Below are 17422 nucleotides of genomic sequence, written 5' to 3' on the forward strand. Positions count from 1 at the left end.
GAGCCCTAGGTCCACTTGAACGGCAAGAAGAACAGCAACTGGTAAGAGAGGAACAAAAACCATTGTTTGAAGTGTGTGAAGCTGATGAATCTAGAGTGACAGATTCTGATGACCAACCAAGTCATGAACAGCCAAGCACAAGTCAAGTAAAGTGGACGTCAGATACTAGGTCTCAGAGGGCTGCTGTCAAGCCAGACGACAGTGAGTTCACTGCTAATCAAGAGCCAAGCGAGTTCACAGCTGACCAAGAAACCAGTGAAACTGCTGTTGAACCAGAAGAAGGTGACTTCACGGTCGAAGGAGAAATTACTGTTGAGACAGCAGAACCAGAAGTTTTTGTAAATCAGAAAGAACAACTTAGAGAAAGGTCGAATAGGAGAACTTATGAACCAGACACAGAAGGAGAAAAGGTAGTTCAAACAAAGAAACCAAGAAAAGGTGATAATTGGCCAGGTGGGGTGAAAAGACTGAAATACCCCCTAGTGAGAAGAAGGTAAAAAAAAAGACCAGAACAAAGTAATGAGATCTCAAGTCAAACACAACAAGAAGAGTCAGGAGAAGAATTAGTACAAAGAATTCAGAGCACAAAATACAAGGCCCAGAATGGACCCACGTAATTCTGGAGGAAATTGAAAAATCTGATCCAAATGAAGAAAAAGACAGTTCTGACACTGAGAAAGTTGATGAAAGCAAGTTGAGACCACCTTAAAGAACTTTTTGAGAAATTAAAAGGATGGTGAAAATTTGCTAACAAAAGAAAAACTTAATGACTCAGAAGAACTAAAAGAAAATAAATAAAAAGAAAGGGGGTAAAGAAGAAAGCCAGTAGGTGTAAGATTGCACCGATATTTTTTGTCCTGAATTTTTTTTGCATTCGTAGGATTAGATAGATTTTAAACTTTTTTTTAGGATAAAAATGGCTTTAGCAGAAGTGACTGAACGTCCAAAATCTAGTTTAAAACGTAGATGTATTAAATCTTGCTTATGTAGTGTCTTGATGTTAACATTTATGTGGACATTACTAACTGTCCTTGTACCCATTCTAATGGTAACTAATGATGGAAACAAGACTAATGATGTAACAAGTAACCCTGGGCGTAGGTTGCGTAGTAGCGCTACGCGTAGCTACGCGAAGTGCACTTCGCACTACGCGAGCTACGCGAACTGCGTAGTGCACTGTACAAAATGCTGTTCGCACTGATTACACAGTGCCGGATGCTTGTCCGCACTGTGCAATCAGTGCAAACTGCACCTTGCACAGTGCAAGCGGTCGTTTTCTGCCGCTCAAGTAGATTCCTACTCGAGCGGCAGCTTTCTCAACTCGGACTGGTAGTTTCTCATCACGAGCGGTCGCGAGCATACGCGACCACTCGCAATGAGAAACCTGACCCCCCCGCGTTGAGAATCTCGCCGGGTGGTTTATTTTCCACACTCGCGATCGCCAACTTGATGACCGCGAGCAAACAAAAAATGACCGCTACGCTACACGTGTTTGCACTGTGCTACGTGCAATTCTCGTAGTGCGAAGTAGAGCAAACTTCGCAAACTACGCGAGAATAGCGTAATACTGCGCCCAGGATTAGTAACAAGAGAAAGAATGAGTGATGCCACTAATGAAACACCTAATACTAAACTAGAACATTTGGATGGGAGTATTCTCCATCATTATAAATCAATTAGTGATTTCTCGTTAAATGTATTTACCAAGTTATTGTACGAGTATGTCGAAACCATGAACGTGAGTGATTGTTATGTGTGCATGCAATTACCTTCGTCTGTCTCAGAAGGGGTGACTTATCACCACTTACCTTTAACATATGGTGTGTCTTGCAGTGTCTTAACGAGTCTCTTCTATGTAACGGGTAAACTGGAATACCACTACTCTAACATAGATTCAGTATTTTCAGAAATACCGGTAATTAAAGAATTAAATAAGGTTTTGAGTGGGAAAAATGCACAATATATGGGAGAATTCTTCCATATCACTAAAACGTTAGATGTAGAATATGCTTATAGGAATGACTTAACCTGTAGTTTACGGGTGGAGGAGAAAATCTTTGTAGAGATGGTAGAAGGTAGAAAGGAAAGTCTCCAAAAGAAGCCTGCTGATCAGAAGTCAGGGGTACCCCCGTGGGCTTTTAGAGAAGGAGATTATGAGAAAGGCGAGACATACGCTGCAATGTCCCTGGACTGGGCTCAGAAGTGGAAAAAATGTCTGCTTAGAATAAAGACTAATTATAACAATTACTTTCTTGGTAGTATTGAGTGTGAACATACCTTCCAAATTACTGGAGGTTGGGGATTTAAGGGTGGAACTGATCCTGTCTTTCCAGGAGTCTATTATGTGTGTGGTAGAAAGGCCTACTGTAGATTGCCCGCACATTTGTATGGAAGTTGTTATTTTGCTATTGTCTTTTCAAAAGTCTACCATATGGACTGAAATAATAATCAACTAGATGAAGTAAAACAAGGACTAACATAAAGTAGAAGAGCAACTTTTTCTGAACTAGTAGGTGACATATTTGGTGCATTGATACCCTCAATTGGAGTTGCCCTGAATTCGCACAAAATTGTCCACAGTGGTTGATCGTTTATCAACAGACACTGCTGGTGGATTTTTGATGATTGACACCGAAATGGTTGCGATAAGATCAATGGTGTTGCGAAATCGACTTGCCCTCAATATTTTACTGGCAAAAGAGGGTGGAGTCTGTGGCATGTTGAAAATCCAACATTGCTGTACCTACATTCCTGATAAAAGTATAGGAATAGAGGGATATATCAAGAATTTTATGAAATTACATGAGGACTTGACCCAACTGGAGGTTGATGGTGTTTGGGATAAGCTTGGTAAGGGTTTCTCATCTGTGAGTAAATGGTTTTCTACCTTTGAGAGTACTTTATTAGGGAAAATAATAATGCAAATTGTTTCTATAGCCATAGTAGTTTTAGTAATAATAACAACATATAAGTGCTGTAAGTGTAGGAGTGGGAGAAGAGAAGTGATAGAAGAGAAAAGTGAACTACAGTCCAGAAAAAGGAAAAGAGAAGAGATAGAATTAGAAGACATGAAAGGGAAATACTACGATATGATGGAAGATTTAGATGAGGGTGCCATAAAAAGAAGAAGAATACAGAATTTTAAAAATGAATAAAGATGGTACTTGGTATGGTAGGTATTTTATGATGGCTCCTAAAAGCCATCAGAGGGGGGAAATGATGGAGCAGGGTTTCGCAAAAATGAAACCTGCTCGAATCGAGTACCCCCATAATATGTACTAACAGTAAGTAATAAGTGGACTAATGTACACCTGATACTAACATGTGGGAAATAGCTTTGCGCATGAATGCACTAATATGAAATAATATGTGAAAGAACTAAACCCGTTACAGTATGCTTTGTAGAAAACAAACTAGGCTGCATGAGCATTTTGTAAATTGCACGTTGCATATTGCTTTAAACAGTGAATAATGCTGCTTTACGCTCAAAGCTTATGCTAGGTAACTTTAATAAGGAATGGTGCAGGGGAGAGGGTTACACAGTGAAAACTACATTGTCATGTAATTAATAAATGTTTGATTGCATTTACTTTAGTATACGGGATAAGACTCCATCTTGTATTAGAAAGCCTAACCCGAGTGGCAGGGGTGCGATGAGGAGCACAAGAGAACCGACAGAAGCAAAGCAGACACGCTGTGCTCAGTATAAAGATTGCCTGAAGTTGAAGGCTGCAAGAATGTACATCTGCCAAGAATGAAGAATACCGTGGGACCAGAGTCATGTTCTGCGGATATTGTCAATGTCTGTAAATAAAAGTATTAATATTGTATCTGGTGAAAGAAATGTGAACATGTGTTAAGGATGTGAACTGTGAGAAAGAAAACAAACAATAAAGTGACTGAAATGCCCATGAAGTCACCATGGTGTGACAGAGAAACCCCCGAAGCCCAGCAATCATTTGCTTAGATTTTAGAAATGTTTCAGTTTATGTTGGATGGACATGCAAGTTTGAGGGTATATATTGAGGTGCTTTGAGGGGTGTGGTTTACGCTTAGGCTGGCAGGAGAGAAAGAGGGGAGATGCGTCGCTGTCGGTCAGTTTGTTGAGAGCCCTAGCTGTACCAGTCCTGTCCTGTTTCCTGTCCCTTTAGACTTTGTTCTCCGATCCTGTTTCGGGAAACCTCCGTCATCACTTAGGCCAAAGGGGTGATTTTCTACAAACCAATAGGTTTGTATTTCTGTCTCTGATTTCATTGTGCAATTTATTGCAAATGTATTTTATGCCTGAAATCTTATGGCTCTCCACCTATCCACTCCATTTGACTCATTGAAAGTATTATTTTGATGAAACTTTTGTCTCTTCACCTATCTTTCCTGTCAGGTTTATCCAGTTTTTGCATATATTTTGTTGAAACTTCTGTCTCTTAAACAATCCACTCCTTCAGGCATATTGTCGTTGGGTTAGTCTGATGAATTTAAATCATAATTTTTGTCACTGAAGTGTATCTCTCCCCTTCGTGATTTTCATTATTTGCATTTTGGGACTGAATGCCTTGGGCAATCCGCAATATTAATGAGATAAAACTACCTAAATGTATCAAGTGTCTGTGGTTATTTTTGATAACTGTAAGGTTATTTAAGGTATGATAATCAATATAATCAACTATTCAACTAATTGGTCAATCGACCAAGTAGAGGAAAAGTTGAATAATTAAATTAATTGGTATCAGAATTATTAACATGTTTTCAAGAAGAGAGAAATAGTTGTATGAAACAAATTGACACCAGTGCATCAGGGATTCTGGGTGAATGTGTATGGGCCATTGAAATGCATTTGAATTGAGTATTGATCCCTGATCAGGTATTGACCGCGCGCTGGTTCACCGTCAACTCTGACTTTGAGTAGACGGGTGAAGCAGAGCATCTGTTTGGCACATGAGTTGGGCGACACCTCTATTTTTGGAGTAGTCCGAGGGAATTCCCCTGAGCCTAGACGAATGTCAGCCTCTTGTGCAGGATTTAAAGAAGTTTCTTTTAAAGACATTGCAGTGCAGCAATTTGAGCATCTATTTCGGACTGGTTAGTAATCCAAGCCTTCAGCAGTGTCAGAGGCGGGCACCTAAGAAATACTTTTTTTCCCTTTTACGAGTTAAGCACTAGCCCCATGACTTCAGGCGGTCTGTTTAACAAACCGCAGGTTCCATTCCGAGACTTTTATCTTCGACTTTACCTTTGTAAATATGGGCCCAAGACATGGGGACACTTGTTAACTATGAATGAGAAAAAGATGGTGTAAGAACGGAAAACCCCTGCACCATGCAGCCAAAATCACGGCCTGGTACTTTCACTGGGCGCGAGCCAAATAAAGAAAGCACTTGTGCTCGGTGAAGCGGTGGGGAACCGGGCAGACTGGTTTGCCGCACAGATGAAATGCACTTCCTGTTGGCACTGCCTCAAACAGGAAACCGCGCTCTAAAAAATCCCCCAGTCGCTGCCTTAAATGTGAAACCTCCGTTTTATAGCCTCGGATTGCTCTTTTTATCTCCACGACCATCTGCGAAATTCTCGTCTGTCCTGTGAGTATCCAAACGTCCTGCTTCAGAGCTTACACGTCTTACTGCAATGCTTGTTTTGCGGCGGTAGTTGGCGCTGTCTTCTCTTTTACAGTTTGCTTTTCTGTTTTACTTGTATGTATTCATTAGTGCTGTTCTAGTCACCTTTAAACTCGCAATGTATGCCTCTACGTGATCGCAGCTTCTGCTTAACAGCAGCATTCAACAGTTGTGATTTTGCAACTTTCTAAAATATATTTTTTTTAAACACGATCGGTGTTTACTGTCGCATCGGTTAAAGAAGCGAGACGGGAGTGATCTGTATTTTCACATAGCTCTTTATGTCGCTTAATCACTTCCTGGCGCACGGCGCTCTGTTCACATTGCACGGCGACATCTGCATCGGTGAAGGAAATTGTACAGGCAAGTATGTTTATTTTTATATCTTCGATGACTCACAGTATTTGCATGGATTGGGAACAAGTAAGTAGGGCAGTTAGTGGTGGAAATTCGGAAAATAAAGTCGTTTTAGTAGGGGACAGAGAGCACGGGCGAACAGAAGGGACACACACTTTGAGAGATGCCGTCAGTACCAGACAGTCAGCCTGAAGCCAGAACAGATATATTCATTTGCCCCCAATAAATGACAACAGGATAAATTCGGAGCAACGCTGCCTTACTTAATTGCCACATTTCAAGATATCTACGAATGTTAAGGCGCCTGCTGCAGAGATCTACGTGTAAGCAGCAACTCGTGGGCTAAATTAAGTACGATAACTCGGCTGGTGAACGAGCTTGCTGCAGAGATCTGCGTCAGATGGGGTTTGCATCAAATAGCCTATGGCATTAATGCGCGTTCTGCAGAGCACTGCCAGTAACCTGCATGTCGCATTCTCATTTTTGCAGGAGGACAGCTCAGTGGGTTGTTGTTGCGGAGATCCTTGACTGATCTGCAAGGCTTTAGTTCCAAACCTGGTAAAATAAATGACTTGTTTTATGCACCCAGTAAGCACATATGTAACACACCTCACATACTTACATAGATATGTGTTCCAATATAAAGCTTGCGATAGTATGTGCTTTCATATCTCAGTTTATCTATTGAATATCTTGTGAAGTACACCGGCGTAACGCAGGCCCCTGCAGTCCAGGTGGGGGGCCCAAACATTCAGGGGGCCCCTATTCAACCCAATGTCATTGAATATATTTGAGATATGGGAGACTGAAGGGCCCCTCATCAACATTCTGCAGGGAGGGATGCATCATGTTACACCACTAGTTTAAGGAAGACTGGTGTGGCGTAATGGCCAGAGCTGGCGACTTGGTAGATGGGGACCTAGGTTCGAGTCTCTTCGTTGGCTCAACATACTGTGATTCTGGCCAAATCACTTAATCTCCCAGTGCCTATCAAAAATAAACGTGTCCTTGTGTAATGTAACTGGTCTTCATGTAAGGCGCTCCAATACCTTCGGGTCGAGTTCGCGCTATATAAAACTGCAAAAAAGAAAAAAACAAGTGACAGGTATGGTGTAAAGTGGTTAACACCACTGATTGACTGAGGACCCCGCAGGCAAGGCCGAGACCAGGTGTGCTTCCTTTGATTGCTGACCCATGCCCCCTGTCAGATCAGAATACAAAAACAAGCTTTGGAAAAGCCAAAAGGTCTGGCCTTGGCAAGATGGTGCATTGGTTACTTTTTATTGATAAAATATTCCACAAAAATAACTAAATGAAGAAAATAAACCATGGTGTCACCTAAGCATGGTTGCCCTGTGCCTGCAATCAAAATGTAAAAAATATTCACCAATTTAGCTGTTTTACTACTGATCTTAGCAAACAACAAGCTTTTCAATTGCACCATATGATTTATTTTTTGTAAAGGAGATATGAGTAAGTCACTACCTAACTAAGCACTGAAATTTCAGGCAGCTTCAATTTTACATATAATATAAACTTTAAAAAAGAATGCATACAAAATACATAGATTGCTATCTAAAGTTAGTATAAATGAATAAACAAGCATAATTTGAACCAACTTGCAACTGAAGAGAAATTAATTATTTTGGGGCAGATGTGAACAGTGTGCACAGGTGTTGTTCAGTCATTAAAAGTGACGGGCCAATGGGTAAAGGAGTTGACTGGGAGAAAGGGGACAGCAAATCAATATAAAGTCAATGTTGAACATTTGAAATCAATGTAAATTGGGATGAACTTCTGCTTTATTTATGCTTCCTCAATCATATTTTCTGCATGTTTTTTCTATTTTTTGGTTACTTTATTTTGTCCACACCATGTCGGACAAGATGCTAACTTTTTCTAATATCATTTCAGAGCCTTCCACACATTGTCTCATGTCATGACCATAGAATCTAGATTTAATCTGTAGTAATCTTAAACTGTTAGAGATTTTATAGTAGTTGTTATTGTAGATCACATCTTTATCATGCATTAACCAAGTGTATCCGGAATGTTTATAGTGTTTCTTTCTGTTCCTTTCCTCCCAACTTTACTTATAAAGTTTTAAAGTTCGGCACAGTTTTTCAGTCACAAACTAAGTTAAGTCCTATATTTGTCATATTGTGTGCTTTCAGTATCAGAACATAGAAGCATTTGATTGTCCATCCGACAGCACCATTTTAAAGTAACCTTCAAGTATACATTCATAGGCATCCTTAGACTGAAAGAATAATATAATCAGATGACTCATCTTGCTCTCTGTCCTCTAGTGTTGGGGACATGCTTTGTAAATTGGATCACCTCCCAAACTGTTGGCTTGTATATTGTTGTTTCCCTCTAAATCTTGCCTGTTCAGCTGTGTGTGGAGCCCCCACTCTTTCAAGTGTATCTAACCTATCATGAATATTTCCTGCACGCCTCTCCCCTGGGTTATGTTGACCCCATTTTAGTCCTATGTTATGGTAATGCGGCCAAAACCTACAAGTAGCAAGACTTTTAAGGTGGCTAACTTTACTTTGGGCAAAGTTACGGCTTTCCCTTACCTGGGAGTTTACTGTCTCAACGGTCTCTCCTCTACAACCTCTCTAGAATCACTTCAAGCACAGATCCGGTGGATCTAGTTGGCCTCCCAGCCCACATTCAGTGATTAAAAAGTTCGATTCTGCCTCTTGGAAGAATTATGCTGGCTGAATGAGGTATCAATGTCCAAAGCGTTTGTGATGTGCACCACTTAGTTGCTTTGCAATGGCCTGCCTGCACTGTGTTAGGCAAATGGGGAAAGAGCAGAATATTCAATCAATCAATCAATCAGTGACACTTGTAAAGCGCGCTACATACCCGTAGGGTCTCAAGGCGCTGGGGGGGGGGGGGGAGGGGGGGGGGTGCCGCTACTGCTCGAACAGCCAGGTCTTCAGCTTCTTCCTGAAGGAGAGGTGGTCTTGGGTCAGGCGCAGGTCGGTAGGGAGGGAGTTCCAGGTCTTGGCGGCCAGGTAGGAGAAGGACCTTCCTCCTGTAGGGATATTCAGTGTCAACAGATTGTCAAGGCTTATGGTGCCTTTCCATTGTCCCCAGACGACAACTACAACCAACTCAGGGATAAACAATCTGATGCAAAATAAAAATCTGATGGACTGATGGACTGAGGATGGCCTTCCAAGATGATGTTGGTTCAGGCACCACGAGGGACCTAGGAACATTATATCCTGCATACCCCTCATATAGATACAGATACCTTGGGAGTGGATGAGGTATTTTGACTTACATATAGCTTCCGCCAGACTTTATAATAATATACAAAGAGCTCCCTGGAATACGGATGAGCCCACCCTGACTTTTAGGTGTCAGGGTGAACCCGGTGATGAAGCATTCCACTACTAGAGTGGGTGAGGGTTGTATATAAAAAGGTATTAATTTTCCTTTTTCCTATCTCTTGCAGAGGTGGTGTTTATTCGAGAAGCGCACTTCAGCTGTTTTAGGCAGAGGGATACCCTTTTCGCTTTTGGGATGTTTCAGGAACTTTTCAGAGATTGAATCCATACAGTATTCAGAGAAAAGAAGCACTTCACTACTTTCCAGAATCAGGGCCAGTTATACTGGTCCTCTGTACTGGAGTACTTTGTACAGACTTTTGCAGACAGCATCCTTCCATCAAGAAAGCTGAAGGCTTAATTGCATGTTACGAGGCATCATCAAATGTTTGTTTCTATCCTTTGCTTAAGGGACAACAGTCCTGTTTGTGGTTAGAATGACTTAGAATTAACAGTTGGTAGGTAGCTGCTATTTTAATGGGCCCATGGATAGAATGCACTTCAGATCTGTGGACTATGGGCACCATACACAGCAGATGTTCCAACATGTTTTTGTTCTTGCTTCACAATCAGGAGTTATGGCTACTCTCTGTCTGTAATCTGAGGCAAAGAGAGCCGACGTTTTTTGGTGACCCCCAGTCTTTAAAAGAATAACCATCAGGCCAGACCATACCATATTATTTCAGAACTCACTTCAGAATAATCCTAAACCTCAAGAGAGTAAATATCTTTGCCCAGACCATCACCCATTTAAAGATGTAGGCCCCCCAGAGGAGAACAGAATGATTCTGTTTATCTCTCCATGAGATTGCATGGTTCCTCTAGCTTTGGTTGTTGCAAACTGCTTTATGATCTTCAGTTGTAATTGAGATCTGTGTTAAAGGGTGAACTCTCTACTTCCTTGTGGCTTAAAGATAACATTGCGTCTCCCAACTCTGAGAATCCAGTTGTCCTTCTGCTAAATGAATGGCTCTAAATCCCCCAGTTAAAGAGAAAGAGGAAATTTCATGAGTCTCTTAATGCTTTCAGCAGCATAGTTGCATGATCAAAAGAGAACATCCTATATAGGGCCACTTCCCGGGACTTGGTATTCATCAGGACAAGGTTCTCTACCAATGTAGGCTCAGTTTGCCCACTGAATGATTAGGTATTTCAACTTAGGAATGCCTGCGGTTCACTGAGATAGTGGCTAAGGGTACAGCCCACACGGTGGCATGTGCTTTCTGATTCCATGGACACATATACATTGATATGCTTCTTAGCCTATTTGGCTTAGCCATCAGATGTCGAGATTCCAGGACTCTGAATTCATGTTGACTGTTTAGGAAAAGCCCAGAAACTATCTCAAATGTTGGTTACTCAATTATCCAAGTGTCAATAAGGATTATCATACCAGCTGCACTGAATGAGAAGCAACATTTGGGTCATAGGTGAAGGTGAAAACCATAGAAGAGATGAAGGTGCCTCCGAGCTGAAAAGAATTAACAGGAGGATTCAAGGTGGTTTCAAATCTGAAACCACCTTAAATACTCCTGATCGCTCTTTTATCTCAGTTACATGCTGCAGCTAATCATTCCTTGTCTTTTGATGCTGAGGTGAATGCAAAAGGATAGGCAATGAGGGCAGGCCATTCTGAAAACTATGATATACACAATTGGTGGTGGATAATAGGGAATCGGCGCTCTAAGGTTTTATCACATAAAGGTTAGGTTTATAGCATGAATCCTCTGCACACGTATAATAATTACAAACAAGAGTAGTAGATTGATAAGTCACAGTTCGTAGCCCGAACAATGCTACCCAGCCACGTTGAGAAGACCCTGATCTGGATTCACTCCATCTTTTGCACCGGGAGAATGACTACCCTGTTTGCAAGGAAAGCGACAGAAATTTTCAGGAGCCTCTTGAGAGCCCCTTAAAGATCGTACATTGCCCGTCCTTCCTTACACAAGTGCTCACCCCAAGAATTTGTCCTGACGAAGACCCCGACGTGAGGACACCACTCACCCTCCATCTTGCTGGGGTCGAAACGTAGACCGTTTTACTCAAACACCCACAAGCTCATAGAATGGAATAAATCAATTGAAAACGTACCTATGAGCAATGTGTGTAAAGGAACTAACAGACCTTTAATAGGCTGGAAAGGTCATTTTGTATATAATTTGAATTGTGTCTTTGTCACAACACCTTTACCCTGTCCCTCACTCGCCAATCCACTACCATTGCCCCATCTTCCTTTCTTCTCACACTGAGAGCACTGTGAATATTTTATGTACTACCAATGTTTTGGAACTAATACATTGCAACCCATTAATGCTTTGATTGACAATCACATTTAATGGTAGTGTTACCTATGGAAATTAAATCTCTGTTTTTGAATTTGCTTTTGAATCTATAGTGGTGATTTGTTTTCTGTTGTTTTGTAATTCTTATGAGAAATAGAACTACCTCGACCATTCTTTTTAATGTACTGTAATACTGACCCAGTCCGGGTAGTTTTCTCTTGGGGTCCACCCCGTAAAAATTTAATATTGTAGACTAACAGCTATCCATAGTGACAGAAGATCATGATACCTAGTTATGTGAACTAAGCTGGGTCTAAGGTATCCCTAGGTGCAGCACTGAGTTGACAATTGGAAGAAGTATGTAGTTGGACTAATGAATGTGAAGTCTAAGCTCTACTTAAAAACCCTCCGTCTGTCTCCTCTAGGATCTCAGAACATTCACTCTAGGATCATTGATGCATTGCAAAAAAGTTGTTCTACAGAGGCATGACCTGTGCCTTCCGAGCCAATAGCAGACCTCTGCCATTGAATGTCATTTGCAGTGTTTGCGGCAGGGGCTTTATTGTCCAGACAAACAACACAGAAGAATTTGAAAAAACCCTTGCTTTGTCCGCCTCTGTGTTATCCATTCATTACAAATTATGTCTCCCTTTCGAAAAACCGTCACAGACTGCATAGAGTAATTTTATCAGTGTCAGCATGCCTGGGCTGATGTTTTTTTACCTCTAACACCCTTAATAGGTAGTCTCATGCAAGTGAATTTAATGGTTACTGTGCGACTAAGCTGGCTGTTGCTAGGGATTCACTGAATATCCTGAGGTCCATTGGCTGGTTGTGAAACTCCAATGCTCTGGATTGAACAGAAAGGCCACTCTGTTCTACAGCCTTTGGGCCACAGCAGCACTCTGTATGTTCAGATATGTGTTTATTTAGCAATACTATAGTGGTCTCTATGAGCTCATACGATTATCATCTGTGCCTATTTTGAGTAAGACCATGATGATCGCTCGACATTTTATGCCCACCAAAAAATTTTGCTCAATCATTCTTGTCAAGAGCACTCATATTTTCAGATCTAACATATCCTGGAAGGTTCTGTTTAATTAAAGTGGGATGCAATTTTGTTATCCTGGTGTCACAGATTTATTTAATCCATCTGTCTTTGTATGTTTCTCCACTCAGTTATGTTTGTGCCACCCCTATCTAATAGTCTTTCAATGTGACCAATGGTATAACTGCCTGAAGTTGGTGCAAAATGTGTAATTAAGAGATTATTGCTGAACTGGCACCTGGTCATTTCCATTGGTTATAGCTGTTATTTGTTTCAAGCCTTGTCTATGGAGCAGCAAGGCTGGCAGTTTAATAGGTTTATCCCCATCCCTGTGTTGTCAAGCATGACATGAATGGTAGTCTAATTTATCAAGTTCTGCTGTCTCCTACAATATGCCAATATACCCATGTCCTGCTGTCTAGAGATCAATGTATCAAATTGCAGACCGCTGGTTTGGTTAAGATTGCAGGCTAACTAGGATGGAATTCGTAGAAGCAATCAAGAGCAAGATACCTGAAGATATTAATGTGATGAGATACTGCTACAAAACTATAATGTATGGAAAAAAGGCAATGCAGGAAAATGAGATCACAAGAGCCTCTTGTAAAGTTGAGGGCCAAGGATCAACAGTCCTTTTGGCACATCATCGCTAATGGCAGAAAAACACCATTACAACACGAGGATTACACGCTGCAGAAGATCACTTGTACTCATATTGTACCCTATTTCATCACAGACATGTCACTCAGCCCTATAGTATTGATAAATGTGCCAGGGTGTCTTGAGCCCTTTTCACTGAAGGAAATCACGCTTGCTATAAAGAGACAAACATTTGGAAGGAACTTGCTCTGGTGAAAATGCTGCCAATCTGTACAAATAAGATCCTATCTTATGGGGCTGACATATCATATTATGGCATAACACAATACTTAATGAAGCACCTATTCCCACATCTTGGCTAGAAGCAGAAATATTTCCTTTATATACCAAAGGTGATTGAAATGATCCAGCGAGCTAACACTCGATTAGACTGTTTGACAACATCCAATTTGTTTTTGGTTGTGCTTTACTGTCAAGAATAGAGAAGTGGGCCGAATACCAGAGGATTTTGTTGTATTGTCTGGGAGGCTTTAGGAAAAAATACTAGTACAATTGTCCATGCATTCAGGTTTAATCTTCAAATATTGAAATATGTCCTGCTGTGAAAACCACCATTCAATGTGATATTTGTGAATTTACGTTGCACTTTTATTAATGTGCCTAGGCACCTCCTTTGGTTCTCTTCTTGCCTATTTAGGACTTTTTGCCTGTCTTTTGCAAATCTGATTAGGCTCAATGAGGGCAGTTTTGCCAGAATACCGGTGGGAAAAATGACCAGATCATTCCCTATCAAAAAGTTGTTTTGCTCAACTAAAGGCCTGACCATCAACATAAAAGTTATTATGTTGTGCCCGCACAAAGGTGTTAAGAACAATTTCAATTTAAACACCTCCTCTATTGAGCAAGTTCACAAATTGACACACCTGGACATATATTTCACCCATGATATAAAATGGAAAACCTATATAAGGAGATCTAGAAGCCTTCCGACAAAGTGATCAGGAGCCACCTTGCATTGTACTGGAGAAGGGTGGACTGTTGATTCAAGCGTCATTGAAGGTCTAAAAGGCACAAAGTCAGAGTGTTGCACTTTATGGTCCAAACTATGGTGATACTGTGATTTGCTTGACCTGTTAAGTTGTAAGAAGGGATTTTTTAAACGTTTACAGGGATTACCTGTTAGAACCCCCATAATACCTCTGCTCCTGGAGCTTGGGATCATGGACATCACGTTTGTTGACAAGCTAAGATCTGTTTTATATTGGGTCCGACTGTTTGGGACACCCGAACTAAACCATTATAGGGAGGCACTTTAACAAGTACTAGGCCCAGTGGGTAGTCATTAGAAAGATTCAGGCATCCAAGAGTTGCTAAGAAAGTTAGACATGCCCATCGTTTGGATCTTCTCCAAGTCTATTGCCCCTGCATTGGCCCGTTCGGTCACATTGGTGTATAAAAACTGGCTACGGGGGTTGACAGATTTAAACCCATCCAATGGAAGTCTAACCAAGGATTCACCCAACTTTGAACATTACTTGGATGAAGTTGAACCAATAGCTGCCAAAGTCTTATATTTAAAATGTGGGTTGGGCTTTCTACCCATAAACTATTTTACATACAGTTGGCGTACCCCTAGTATGCAATTAAAATCTTGCAATATCTGCCCATATTAGGTTGAGGATGAATTACATTTTCTGCTTTTATGGTACAATACATGTCAGTGCTAGGTCAAATGGGCTTAACAAATTGCTGAATAATAAAGGTATCAGAGGAAGCATATCTGCAGTGGATCTATTCAAAACTGATACTTCATGCCTGGTGGTGTATGTGATCTCACATTTTCTTTTGACTGCATCGCAACTCAGGGATTATTCGACCACTGATCAAAAGTGACTTGCACACCTTTCATGTGAAACACTTAATGGATTATTTTGGTCTCACATCAAGGAATATGATGGTTTTTATTATCTTTCAGATGAATAATGTCTGCTGTATTAAGTTATTTCTAATATATATTTATACTGTGTATTTTATTGTTATGTTATAACAATTTGTACAGCGCACAGCTACTCAAAGAGTGTCCCAGCGCTCAAGGCTTAAGGCACCAACCTAGAGCCTAGTCTGACTGTGTGAAAAGCCAGGTTTTCAGTTTCTTCTTAAAAACAACAAGCTCGCTGGCTAGGCGAAGGTCTCTTGGAAATGTATACCAGGTGAGCGGCCGTAAGTAAGAGAAGGATCTCCCGCCCATTCTAAGTCGATGGATCCGAAGCACTCTTGCCAGGTGAGCGGAGGAAGATCGCAATGTGTGAGCTGGAGTGTACTCATGAATCCTCTCTCTGAGATAACCCGCTCCAGAGTCATGCAAGGCCTTATGCACTAATACCATAGCCTTAAATTACACTCGCTTTTTTACAGGAAGACAGTGAAAGGCTTTCAGATGGGCGGACATGTGTGTCCTAGGTTGGAGTTTGAGTAAAAGTCTAGCTACCAAGTTCTCTATCACCTGAAGTCTGATAAGACAGTAGTCAGGGAGTCCGAGATAAAGCGCATTCCCATAATCCAGGCTTATCGTGATCAGACCCTGGATAACCTTTTTGCCAGCTGACTCAGACAGGAGAGATAGGAATCTTTTCAGCATACGAAGGGTTCTGAAACTTGAGCAAATTAGTGCTTGTACCTGTGGTTGGAAGGAGAGGCTGCTGTCAAATTTGATGCGTAAATTCCTTATGGAATTTCGAAGAGGACTTGGCTGCAGCGCATCCTTAGGCCAGCAAGTTCTCAGGAAGTTTGGAGGGGCATCTCCGAAGATCACAATCTCCGTTTTATCCGAGTTGCATTTCAGTTGGTGCCGGGCCAACCACTGAAACATCTTAACAAGACATTTTGAGATGAGCTCCCCGTCCAGCTCCTCTCCCCTACCACAGGAGAAGAGAAGTTGCGTGTCATCCACTTAAGAGAATACGTTTGCGCCCATTGACTCTACCAATGTTGCTAAAGGTGTAAGGTAAATATTGAAAAGAGAGGGGCTAAGGGCAGATCCCTGGGGTACGCCCTCAGTCAGAGGTCTAGCTTGCAATGAAAATGGGGGCAGCCATAATTCTTGGCTTTGATTGCTTAGAAAAGAGGTCAACCATTTCAAGGCAGTGTTACTCATCCCTATCGCTTGAAGGCGTTCGAGTAGTTTTAAGTGGGGTAAGGTGACGAAAGCTACAGCTAGGTCCAACATAAGAATGGACTTGCCTCCCTTGTCAAGGGCGCTTCTGACAAGCTCCACTACTTTCACAAGGGCTGTCTCAGTACTAAAGTGAGTTCAGAAACCTGATTGACTGGGATATACTAATTTGCTTACTTCCAAGTATTGGGATAGTTGGCGATTAAGTTCCTTCTCCATAATTTTGGAGAAGGCAGGGAGGAGGGAGATGGGCCTATAATTTGCTGATTGTTGTGGGTCAGCCGAAGGTTTTTTCAGGAAAGTGATCACTTTCGCCCTTTTCCAGCGTGCAAGGACCCTGCCAGTCACCAGCGCAGTGTTTAGTATATTATTTACTATAGGATTTATAGATTGGACGGCTATAATTATTAGAACATGGGTCCAATGGGGAGCCCGAAACTGGCCAGGGTGTTTTTACAGGTGAGAGAGGTGGCATTATCAGGAAGGTTCACAGGCGTTTGGTCAGGATGTTCATCGTTAAGAAGATTGGCCTGGATGGTAGCGATCTTTTCAAGAATGATCCTAACTCCTTACACCACTCAGATGTCGGTTTACATTCTCTTGACATGATCTCGGGTCTAAGAAAGGATTTGACAATTCTAAAAATCTCATTTGACTTGTTACCTGCCTCCTCGATCTTTGTTTCAAAGAAGGCCTTTTTAGCTAGAGACACCTTCACGTGGTATCTTTTTAATAAGAGCTTATAAATTGCTTTATCTTCTGGCTGAAAATTTCGTCTCCATACCCTTCAGAGGTGTGTTCTATGTTTTTTGCACGATCTAAGTTCCTCGTTAAACCACGGGGCCGATGGTTATGACCTTGCTCGAGTTCACCTTGTAATAGGGGCTAACTCATTGATGGTTCCTCGAATCCAGCTAGCCAAGCTTGCGGCATCCTCTTCCATAAAGCCAGACAGAGCCGGTGTATTTATTGTCAAGGCATGCCTCAAGTCATCTTGC

At 41.5% G+C, this 17422-nt stretch overlaps 1 protein-coding gene across 1 annotated transcript in view; it reads left to right on the plus strand.

Moving 5' to 3' along the window:
• The first annotated feature begins 5445 nt into the window (after nucleotides 1-5445).
• Nucleotides 5446-17422, plus strand: part of TLR1 (toll like receptor 1) — a 76816-nt gene continuing 64839 nt past the window's right edge. Inside the window, exon 1 of the mRNA XM_085642274.1 lies at nucleotides 5446-5576. The gene's annotated coding sequence lies outside the window, so the exon portion shown is untranslated. The remainder of the gene's footprint in view (nucleotides 5577-17422) is intronic.

The sequence above is a fragment of the Triturus cristatus genome, chromosome 2_2, assembly GCF_964204655.1.
Source record: "Triturus cristatus chromosome 2_2, aTriCri1.1, whole genome shotgun sequence".
In the NCBI taxonomy this organism is placed as follows: domain Eukaryota; kingdom Metazoa; phylum Chordata; class Amphibia; order Caudata; family Salamandridae; genus Triturus; species Triturus cristatus.